Source organism: Triturus cristatus, chromosome 5_1 (assembly GCF_964204655.1).
Source record: "Triturus cristatus chromosome 5_1, aTriCri1.1, whole genome shotgun sequence".
Classification (NCBI taxonomy): Eukaryota; Metazoa; Chordata; class Amphibia; order Caudata; family Salamandridae; genus Triturus; species Triturus cristatus.
The window spans coordinates 301919362-301931491 of NC_140587.1; the positions used below are offsets into that span (position 1 = coordinate 301919362).

The window sequence follows — 12130 nt, forward strand, 5'->3', positions numbered from 1 at the left end:
TTCAAAGCAGTTAATGACTAATTACAACGAAAACCTTATTTTTTTCCCTCCAAAACATTTGGAAAGACGCCTAGCTTAAGTTGCTACATACGCTGTCGCATTTGGCTTTATCAAGCGACAGGAAAATAAGCAAACGTTTAAAATGTAGTGGTAGAAAAAGAAAAAGATTGCATAGATTTTATCCCCCTGAAAGCCAGCATCTTGTTTTTCTTTTGAGTACTTTTTTATCGTGTTACTCAGAAAATGCAGGGCTGAAGATGGCTGCTAAAAATCCAAACATTAGTCCGTCCTCTCTTTCAGTCTCCAGAAGCTGTGGCCTACACCGTGTCCCGCCCAGCTCTCATGGTGTTACGTTGGGCTGTGTAAGATGGCTGCCAGGCGGTGAGGAGGAGTGGGCGGTGTACCAGAGGGCACTGCCAGGTAGGACCTGACTTGCCACCTCTGAAACCTCGCGCAAGTGTCTTGCGTTGGCCGCTGCAGCGAGTCTTCCATGCTTTTCCTCCTTCAGACAGTAAATGTGCCCCTTGCCGGGAGTGAAACATTTCAAGCTGCCGCACCGGGAGCGCTATTCCGTGTGCTTGATTGGCTGATGGGGCGGGAGGGGTGAGAGTAGCGGGTGGCGGCGGGCAGACTCGGGCGGGATCATCGGCGCGCCAGCGGCTGGACAGCAGCATCGGATGGCCAGGCCGCGCTGTGGGTAACCTTCTCGCTCTCTGTCTTGGGGGCGTTATGGTGGGGGCGGCTGAAGTCCCGCGGGCTGCCAGACGCAGGGATTTCCTAACCCCTCCCTCTCCTTTGTCTGGCTCTCTACCCTCTGGGGCAGGAGGGGCGAGGATGCTGTGAATGGGCATGCATGAGCAGTGACGGGCTGCCCGGGTAGAGGCTCACATCTAACTCCGGCGGCACGGACATGTCAAATGGGCAATCTCGGTTTCTTCTACACGGCTGCTACGTACGAACTTTCCTCCTCTGCAGCTCTCTGTGCGCCGACAGTGGCCTTTGACTGCACTCTTTCAGAATAACATGATTTGAACTTATGTCCGTGTTTGCTCCGCTTGAGTGCATGGCAAAGATTGGACCTTTAGGAGGTAGAATAAACGCTTCCGGCAATTGCTTCATGTCTTGACAGGGTTTACCGGGATATTGGAAAAATAAACTGAACCCACCCCCACCTGCTGTTCCTAAGAAAATAAAGGCCTTTAATTACATGTTTTAGATTTATTATTGGTTTTGAGAGCTATGTAACAAAACTCGTAGTGTCGCATTTCTTCCACCACCACTCTTACGTTTACATACCCGCCGGACGTCAGCCAGTCATATGCACCGGAGAGGGTTGTTGACATTGGGAACCTTTAACTCGGTTGGTTGAATTTCCTACTTCTGGTTTATAAAGTCAGAGGAGGTTCACTGGTTTTCAAAATATTTTTTTTATTTCTTTTTGCCGTTTTCTAAGTTTCGTTATTATGGGCCTACGTGTAAAATTATTGGCCATGTCTGTAAAATACAAGTCGAGTTGTAACCCTGCTTTTATACAAACCGACTTACGTACATATTCTTGCTTTGGAGTTTAGCTTATGTTTGCGAAATTGTAAAATTTATTTTGAAATGCAGTAGACAGGTTTGTGTATTTTAAATAAATATATATATATATATATTCCCCGTCTCGAGTTACCCTGGTAGAAAGCTGTTATTAATGCAAGTGATTTTTTTTAATTTATTTTTTTAGTAATTTTAAAAACTGAATTTGATGGCGTGGAGAAAGCGAATGTATTTTCATTCGTTGATTTTTGGACCTGTTTAGGGCACATGAAAACCCTATTTACATGTTCAATAAAACCAGTGGTTTTCAAGCTTAATTGCAGAATCACCCGATCGCTTGTTTTCTACTGTAACTAACTAACAACTGTCACTTTTATCCAACTCTAACAGCTGAAATGTAACACTTGACAGTTACCATCTTTTCTTTCCCCCGTGCTATTCAGTGACACGTTTCAAACGAAAAAAAGACCTACAAGATACTTTGTAACCCTGTGTACGCGCGTCGGTTTGTTTTGCTATTCTGGCAGGAGTGCACACAAAGTATCGTGCGCCTCTTCTATTTGTAATTTTTTCTTTGCCTTTCAGTTTTTCTTGGTTTTTTTTCCTGGTAGTTTTCGTAGCGGATATGTCTGTGTTGTGCCTGCATTTGAAGAGTCCTCTGTGCTCGTGACTCTATGACATTGTGTTCCAGAAGCCTGTATTCCAAACAAGGGCGTTGATGCTCCGACCTGTGCATGGCATGGTAGGAGTTAGCCCCACCCATAGGCGTCTGGCAGGAATCCCCCACCCTGCTCCTAACCTGCCTAAATGGCTGACCATTTCATGATTTTTCTGCTGTTGCATTCTTTTTCCCCCCCTTAAGCTATCTTGCTTTTATAAAATGGCAGCCACTTAAAATCATGATTAATTTTGCATCTAAACTACATTTTTATATCTCGGATTTTTGGTCTATTTTAATACGCCTCCGGGCTACTCAGTACTCCTTTGTGATTGGGTTCTTCTCATGGTGATACCATGGCTGTGGAACTTTTTTTCAACTGCCGAAAATTTTCCATTTATTTTTTCAGTCGTGATTTTCAACATGGCCAAAAAATAAAATATTTTTGAACCCTTCTCCAACCAAGCGCATTTAAGGGGGAACATTTAGAATGACAAGTATACAAAAGTGTTAATCCTTTCAAGCCAACTGGCAATTACTTTTAAAGAGTTAGGTCTCAAGAATTACTGAACAGATTTACACCAAATCAATCAAAGTACACCTCCTGCTTAAAGTTCCGCTTTTATGCCGAGGTTGGCTTGACTCTAGTCACAAATTGCAACTGAACCCGAACTACTCTGTGGTGACCACCGTTGTGTAAAATACGTGTGTGCGCCCTAGATGTCTTATTTAGTATTTTGTTACAACATTGGATTATGTCAACCGACTTGGCAAACTGTTGCAGTGCACTGAGCCACATGTTAGGGTGAAAGTCACTCCTGTTGACAAGCATCTTTTATTGTGTAGTTTTGCAGAGTTTGGCCTGATGCTGTAGCACCCGTGTGATGTCCTTGATTGGAGAAATTGACCTCGTCATGAAATTAGCTAAGAAAATGCTGTCCAGCTGTTTGTTGGCTGCAGGGGGTGGAACATAAAAGATGCCTCTTTACTGGGTGATTTCCTCTCCCAGGGGTACATGCCTATTACAAGGAGAGGACTTTTCCATCTCAACAGTTTCTTTTTCTTTATCAGCTCTACAAATAGCTTTAGCTGTGCCGCCAACCTAATTTAATATTGAAGAAATAACTGCATACACTTAAAAATGTATAGAGGGGCTTTGTGTGAAACATCTTCATCCATTAGTCTGCTCATTTTCTCTTCTGCTCACTACAGCATTCAGACAGTGGTGTAATAACGGTCCCTGCTGTGGGGGAACTCTAGGAGGGCCCCTGAGCACATTAACCTGGCACAAGCTCCCCTGAGTCAGCCCAGAGGGGGCCCCTCCATGTACTTTGCAGGCCCCCAACCTCAAGGTTTGTTATGCCACTGGATTCAGCAAGGGTTAGTGGGTCAGCACACTTTAGCTATTGCCACTCGTACACTGTTATTGACCATATTTTGCTCACGTCCTCCTTAAAACAAGTACACTTCAGTGTCAGGCTGGCGGCCAGTGCTTTACTTTGTGAATGCGTTTTCTCTCCATTCTTATCTTTTCTTTTAAAGCATGTTGAAATTATGTCTTCAGGTTAAACTAATTAAAAGTCCGTAGTACATTTTATTTGCTATAAATATCAAACTAGTTTGCCTTGGCCAGATCCGTTGGCTTTACCAGTGCTCGTTCTATTTCACATTTGTTACTGTAGTCCTGAGTTTATTCATTCAATCAACTGGGAAATATAAGCTAATGCAAGTGTGTTTGAGGTAGGTCAAGATCATTGACAGATTTTCAGCATACTGAGCTAGATAAATGAGCTGCACTTACATCTATTATGTTAATTTGTCTTATACCAAAAATCTGGTGCTGTTCCAACTCACCTAGACCTACATTGAACACCCACAACAGAATATTGTTTTAGTTTATTTCGATGTGGTTTTAAAGTACGCTGGGGACAAGTTGGCAGTGCGAGGTGCACTGTGTTTTCACTTTTTACCCCCTCCAGGGAAACCTTATGTAAACATAACTGATTGGAAGCACCTTTCTTTCCAACAAATGACTCATTTAATCAATTTCACTAAATAAATCAGGCTATCTATGTCGCGGGACATGCATGTTTCGCATTTTCCATGCTGCTTATTTAAGGCTAACAAGAAATTGAATTGGAAACTCTTTAAAACCATATGTAATCCAAATAAATCAATTAATTTAAACTAAACATTTAAAATTACCAACTTCTGTAATCTTCCTGAACGATAGCCCTGATGTGTTTTTTCTATGATGATGGTAGTAATCAGCCCACAGTTAGTATGTCTGATAATCTTTAGGTCTCAGATAGCACATGTGGTGTTTTTTGTTGAGAGACTTGGAGCCCGCCCTTACTTAGCATTGGATGGCTTCATCGTCACTCTAATTTCCTTGCTTCTCATTATTGGTTGCTTTCCGTTATTTGGCTTTAGTTCTTCTCATTTTTATTTTTAAAATATGCATGTGCATTTGAGTGTCCCTTCAAATGCTCTGTATTTAGTCAGAAAATGCCCTCGCACACATCGGTATTTCACATTTATGCTGTACCATTTGCTTTTGAGCAGTTAGTGGTTTACTCTTTTGGGGAATAAAATGCTGTTTAGTTAATAATGCTTCCATGCTAATGTTATTTAAAAGAATTACAATTCAAAATGCATTTTGAGACAGGAGCCGATAGCCAGTCTAAGAAAAGATATATTTTACTACTGATTTCAAATGTATAAAAGTAATATCTTTGCATCTAGTAAACCACAACAATATTCAAGGGGGATTCTAGACTGATTACACAGCAGCACTGAATACATTTTACTTTACCGTATTGGTTCTGAATTAACTTGATGAAATTTAACTTGATCAAACATCAGAGCGACAATATCCGGCTAAGGAATCCCTTCTCACAATTTGTGTTCAATCAATCAGAGTACTTGTAAAGCGCGCTACTTACCCGTGAGGGTCTCAAGGTGCTGAGGGGAGGGAGGGAGGGGGGGGGGGGATGCCGCTACTGCTCGAAGAGCCAGGTCTTGAGGAGTCTTCTGAAGGAGAGTAGGTCTTGGGTCTGCCGTAGGTGGGTAGGGAGGGTGTTCCAGGTCTTGGCAACGAGGTAGGAGAAGGATCTGCCGCCGGAGGTCGTTCGTTGGATGCGGGGGACTGCGGCGTGGGCGAGGCAGGTGGAGCGGAGTTGGCGGGTGGGGAGGGGGTGTAGAAGCTGAGTCTGCTGTTCAGGTAGGCTGGTCTCGTGTTGTGGAGTGTTTTGTGTGCGTGGGTGAGGAGCTTGAAGGTGATCCTCTTGTCGACGGGGAGCCAGTGTAGGTCTCTCAGGTGGGGGGTGATGTGGCTGCGGCGGGGAACGTTGACGATCAGTCGGGCGGAGGCGTTTTGGATGCGTTGTAGAACACCAATTCCTTTTCCAATGTAACCTCTTTCAAATTTTTCTTTGTCATTGTTGTAGTTTTCCCTAAATGTCACTGCACAGTGGCTAACGTAACCAAAACCTACTGTTGAGGAATAGAAAAGGCATTGGCAAAGCAAATAGGTGTTGCGTATAAGAGCTATTGGCTTGGTCAGTTTTTTTTTTTAAAAACCATTTTCTATAGAAGCACAGCTGCTGTGCAACATGCCTTAAAGAGAAAAAAAAACAACAAAAAAAACGTTATGAAGCATCAGCGCTCCGCTTCATAACACTTTTTTATTTAACTTTTGGCCATGCTGTACAACACCTGTGCAACATAGCTGAAATACTTTTATGGTTCAGTTCTTTTGTTAGCAATTTAAGAAAACAAACCGTGCCAACAGCAGATTCACAACCACCGTGGGTACGCAACCTAAGGAGAAGCATAACATAAAGATGCTAATTTCGTGCTGGCCAAACATTCCCCAGCATCCCGAAACACCCCCCACTCTTACCCGCACATGGGGACATTAAAGTTGTACAATCTTTAGTGTTCTGGGATTACCGGTGGCAGGGTCACCTCTGATAGATTTAGTAATCTTGAGAAATCTTGTGCAGGTCAATTCCCTCAATTCCTGCAAGAGTAGGGACACATCTGGGCTCCACAAAACCCAAAATGGGCCATAGCCTATGCAGCCAAGTCGTGTGAGTGGGAGTTTGTAAGTTGCCCCAGTAGCTGAGGATGTTTTGGCTGGCGGCCCCAGTGCCGAGCATATCTGTCATCCGTGTCTGTATATCAAAGGGTATGTGAGCGGATTTGGGAGACCCAGCAGTATGTATGCAGAGAAACGTGGCAGTTGGGTGTTCGAGTGTCTATCTATGTCGTCTATTACCTGCGACCAATACTGTTGAAGCTGAGAGCATTCTCACAATTTGTGCATCAGGGTCTCATGCAGCCAACAGTCCGCGCTTTGTGTCAGCTTGATCCTATGGAGTCTTGCCGGGGTGTAATACTAGTATGTGGTGACTTTTGTGAGGGATTCAGTGGGGGCGTTGCTGCTGGCTGAATGCCGAGCCCTATATGAGATTTCTCCACATTCCTTATCACTGTGTCCTCACTAATTCTTCCTCCCACCTGGCCTGCCCCGTGTTGTATGTATGCTTGTTAGTTTGAATTAGGAGTGCGTACAGTTCAGATACAAGGCTTTTATCTGATTTTTTGGCAAGGAGCCATCTCTCGTACTGAGTGAGATGTCTTTGTTCATTAGGTCAGTTTTGGGGATGTGATCCAGTGTCTGTGTTGTAGGTAATGGTCCTTCAGACTCCCGTAGCCCATATTCTTCGTGTATTTGGGGGAAGGAGAGTACGCCCTCAGCGTCGAAGAAGTGACCCATGGAGCGAAAAGCCAATTGTTTCCATTCAGCAAATCCCTCCGTGCCCACCCCAGGGAGAAGTCTTTACTATCAAGCAGGCGGTCACTGGGGACGGGAATGCGGTCAGTCCAAGTCTGATGCTAGTCGGGTCCTAGGCTATCATAGTCGCCTGTGTTGCTGGCGAGCGGTATAGGTTTGGTGGTCTGTGCGCCCTCCGCAGGAAGGGAACCTTCCAGAGAGACTTGCCAGCTACGGCCCCGTCCTGAAAGAGCAGGTGCTTCTCTCTGACTCAGGCTGCCCCCACTCAACTAAGTAGCGTAGCTGCGCAGCCTGATCATAGAGATGGAGGACCGGTATACCCAGACCCGCAGCTTCCAGGGGGTAGCTCAAGTTTTCTTTATATGCGGTTTCTTGCCTTGCCAGATAAACTGTGATAGTTCCGCCTGGAGTTTAGCTATCATGCCTAGTGGTGGCAGCAGAGGAGGGGGGTTTTTAAAGAGATATAGTATCTTGGGTAGGATGGTCATTTTGGTTGTTACTATCCTCCATAGCCAGGAAATCTGGAGGTGTTTCCACCTTCCGAAATCGTGACGGATTTGCCAGAGCAAATTCTTATAGTTGTCAGATGTTGCCTGGGTGGTTGTGGCGAGGTTGATCCCTAAATAAGGGGTTCATCTCCATGGTCCATTGAATGAAGTAGTGGCTCACAAACTGTTCCATTGACTGAGACGGTAAGGGAAGATTAAGAGCCTGTAACTTCTCTACATTGATCTGAAACCCCGAGGCAACCCCAAAAGACTCTAGCTCCCCCAAAAAGGCCGGCAAGGACTTAGCCGGCCTCTCCAGGGTCACCAACATGTAGTCTGCGTAGAGACTGATGGCGTGTTGGTCGCCTCCAAATGTCCCCCGGTAATTCCTGGGTGGTCGCGAGTTCTCTGTGCCATTGGCTCCATGTATAGAGCAAAGAGTAGGGGAGACTGGGGACAACCCTGGCGAGTCCCCCAGCGTATCGAAAAGGGGGTGGATGTGTAGCCATTGAGTCAAACTGTCGCCGTGGGTGCATGATAGCAATTAGGGATTCGTGTCCTGCATTTTTCCCCAAACCGCATAAGGACTTGTTCCAGGTAGGGCCAATTAACCCGGTCAAAGGCCTTTTCTGCGTCCATCGCTAGTAACATATATTCCCCGTGAGCGCGGGTAGCCTCTTCAATGATATAGAGGATTCGCTTAGTGTTATCACTAGTTTGTCTCCTGGGAATAAAACCTGCTTGATCTGGGTCCACTAATGAGGGTATATGTACGTTGAGCTTGTGGGCAATACTTGTGAATAGTTTCAGACCTACATTCAGCAGGGAAATGGGTCTATACGAGCTATATTACGATATATCTTTGTCCGGTTGAGAAGGACTATTATGGAGGCAGTTAGCATCGAGGCAGAAATTGGCAGAGGAACCGAAAAGGAGTTGAATAGTCTTGTCGATATTGGCGCTAAAACAAGGCAGAATGTCTTGTAAAAAGCAGCGGAGTACCCATCCAGTCCTGGTGACTTTGCAACCTTTAGTCAGGAAATGGCAGATTCGTGAATTTCCCCGTCTAGGGACGCTGCTTGATCTGGGGTGAGGGATGTTGTACGCGCCAATTGGATGTATAGGAGACCGGCCTTGGGGTCAATGGATTGGTTTGAGTAGAGGTGTAAGTAGAAGTCTTTGAAAACGTATCCTTATCATCTACGACCAGTCCTCCCACTGTTGTGCGGATCGACTGGACACCCTGTTCCTGTCTCTTGGCTCGCAGCTTATTAACTAGGTGTCAGCCACACTTAACCCCCCCCCCCCCCCGACATAATAGGAGTGTCACAGGTAGAGAGCGGAGTATTCTGCCCTGTCCAGGTCTATAGCTGCCAGTTGAGAACGGGTGTTAGAAAGGTATCGCCACACTCTTGGAGCGCCTGTGCGTTGGTGGATGCTCTCTAACTCTTTGATTTGTTTGGTGAGATCTTCACTTTTTTCCCTGTGGATTTCATTGTCCGCCACAGCGATTGCTATGAATTATAGTTCAACAAGGAAACCCAATTGGATTGGTCAGTGACCTTGGGTATAGGTATATTACAAAAACAGTGGTCCCTCACAGGAAGGATATGGGAGAGGCAATAAATATAGACTAACAAGGAGATCTATATTGCATTGTCCAGCCGGTTGAGAATATTTAAATTTTTTGTGTATAAAGACAAAATATTAAAGTGGGAGCACAAAATCCGTAACAAATTAGCACACAGAGGAAAAGAACTCCGGCATAGTTCAATGCTTAAAAGGTAATCAACAAATTGGCAAGCATAAATGACGAAAAACACCACTGCACTTTACAATGTTACATATGATTGGGTCAGGGTGTAAAGGAGTCGACGTTTCGATCCCATACAGGAATAACGGCATCATCATTATCAGGACATTAAGTTACATGTCTGAGGTAGATGCCAACTGCGGGGAACGTAGTTTCCGAAGTGGACCTGGACATACAAGGAGGCAAATGTGACTTGCGCGAAAACAAACGGACGGACACCATAGAGAATTATTCCGATGAGGTGTCTGTGTCAAACTGGGCCTAGAGGATCGAATCACGGTACTCCAGATTAAGGATACGGCGTGGACGGTCAGAAACCTGTATTCCCATAACACCACTGGCGAGGTGTCGGGGTGATGTGTGTGAGGTAGTTGTTAATTGTTTGCAGGATCTGCTTTAAAACTTCTTGATGGTAGAGCATGGTGTTGCACAAGCACCAGTGTCTGGTGGTGGGTTTGGGGGTGTTGCAGGGATTCTGCTCATGCAAAGAACTATGCACAGGAAACCAGGACCTCAGTGAATTGTGGTGTAACCAAAATCTCACCTCAGTACCCAGAACCCCTATCCGACTAGCATCAGTGTCTCATTCGTTCTCCGTATCATCTCAAAGCTACCAATGATTAGACAACCCAGAACATGCGACTTAGAGTACTCTCAGGAATGGTGGGAATCAGAAACACCTTTTCTTTATTATTCTCATATCAGTCCACAACAAGTGTAATCAGAGACACGGAAAAGTTTAAAATGTTTAATTTTAACTACGTGCTCTAAGGTGCAGTACTTTGGCTAATACAAGCAGGCAAATGATTAAAAATAAAACCATCAGCATTGTTACAATACCATAAAAAATGAAGAGAGAAATCATATTATAAATGATAGTGGAAAACAAGTCCTATAATACTTTGTGAACCACCCTCCCTTCGCTAGTAAACTAGTTTTTTATAAACTAATAGGTCTCTAGGCTTGAATGGGGAACCCCATACCTCAAAGATCAGCTTAGGTGAATCACATCACAGGATCAGCTCTGCTTTCTGTGTCTGGAAAGGTTTTCTCCAAGTGTCTGCGTCATGCACGCAAATGCAATATTAAAGGCACCAGAGTTTGATAGTTGCAGCTGTGTGTGTGTGTTGTGTCTAGAGCGTGGGCCGATCAACCTGAATTCAACAGCATACATTTGTTATTTGACCTTGACGGCTTCTGCACACAGTGTTCAGACTAAGGTCGCGGTGCACGTCTAGGGATGTGAACAACAGACCGTTCTCATGTGAATAAAAAGCAAGCAAGCAGTTTTACTTGTAATAACAGCTACCTATAGTGTCGTGTGCAAAAGCAGCAAAGTGGCAAGATGGCGCTTTACATCTAAAGCGCTTATGCTAACCTAGCAATGTGTGCACATAAAACCCCGTCCTCACTACACCCTCCCTTGATCGGACCACGAACAGAATAGGGAAGAAATGTAGGAATGCAGAGTTCAAGATAGAGCGAGACATAACCAAGTTCATGTATTGCCAAGCCATATTATTGGTAGTAAAAGTTCGAAAAATTTGTTGGGAAAAGGGGAAAAAATTAAAAATCTGGATTAGGACGTGCGGAAGATGGACAACTGCCAATTCAATCCATCAACGTGTAGGCACAATAAGTTGCAACTACCTCTAAGAGGAAGTCATTATAATGTTCAGTAATAGAGGCAGCCATCCAGTTAAGTAAAGTAAATGAACATGCATGTTCCTCGATAACTGGAGCCTCTAGCACAATCAGAGGACAACTTGCGTGGTCTTCAAGATAACTTCTTGCCAAGAAGTCATATGCTGCCGCATATATATCCCAATTCCCTAGGACTCCACGCGCCGCTCCCCAGGCCATAATCCCGATAACAGAACAGTCCAACTCATGAGCCACTAAGGGATTCATTAGTCGATCATAATCTGGGGCAGGAGACGCCGTGTTCGACAGACACAAATCCAGAGCCCATTCGAATGGACAATCAAGGCAATGGAAAACAGGTTGCACGCAAGTGAAGTATGAGAACCGGAAGGATAATCCATAGGCTACGCTCAAGGTGGCCAGTGGTAATGTTCCATAGTATTCAAGCATCCGGTTACGCAGTTGAAGCAGCCGGGGCAGGCTGTTGTGTGATACATATCGTGCAGCCATTGCGGAGCAAGCAAACCAGCAGTCCAGGCGAGAATCAACCGAAGCCCGCCGAAGACGCTGGAAAAAATAGAATGAAAAAATGCCGGTATCGCACCAAATATTGTTTTGAAGGAGGTCACAAGGCCGGAGCCCACAACTTTGAAAAAATGCCCCAAGCCAGTTGTTGACGAGACATTGAATATAGTATGAATCAGAACACCGAAATGAAGGGGGAGATCAGTATTCAAAAGCGCATGCATCTCGGTGCGTGTGTTTGCAACGTGAAGGACAAATGTTTCACGCGAGGAAGTCAGGGCGACTTCTTTTTGAGACAATAGAGCCCTTATTCTGCTCATCTTGTTGAACTCTGCTTTCAAGGTTTTGATGGATTTCCAGATGGATACATCTAGTCTCCCATGCGGGGGTGGGAAAAGGACATTTTTACAGCAGACTAAGTGTTGTGAGACAGTTACAATGTGCGGAATCCCCACTAGTATCCCGCAGCATGCCTCCATATCTAAAAGCAAATAACTTCCGTTAGCTAATAATGTAAAAGTGGGTGTAATTGCTGGCACAGGATTTCCCTTCAGAATGCAAGCTAAATTCGGTGCATGAACGTTGCATGCGCCATGCAATTGGATGTTCCTATAGACAACTGAGTGATCAGGTGTGGAAGTGCATTCCTTTCCTTTTAAAGA

The 12130-nt window shown here is 44.8% G+C and overlaps 1 protein-coding gene across 22 annotated transcripts in view; it reads left to right on the plus strand.

Annotated features, from left to right (window-relative positions):
* Positions 1-283: 283 nt before the first annotated feature.
* ZHX1 (zinc fingers and homeoboxes 1) overlaps positions 284-12130 on the plus strand; it is a 233813-nt gene continuing 221966 nt past the window's right edge. For 8 of the 22 annotated variants that reach the window (XM_085605018.1, XM_085605005.1, XM_085605013.1 and 5 more), the window contains exon 1: positions 557-693. The gene's annotated coding sequence lies outside the window, so the exon portion shown is untranslated. Of the gene's footprint in view, positions 421-556; positions 694-12130 lie in introns of those variants that run through there. The other 14 variants (XM_085604999.1, XM_085605003.1, XM_085605001.1 and 11 more) reach the window with 4 other exon arrangements.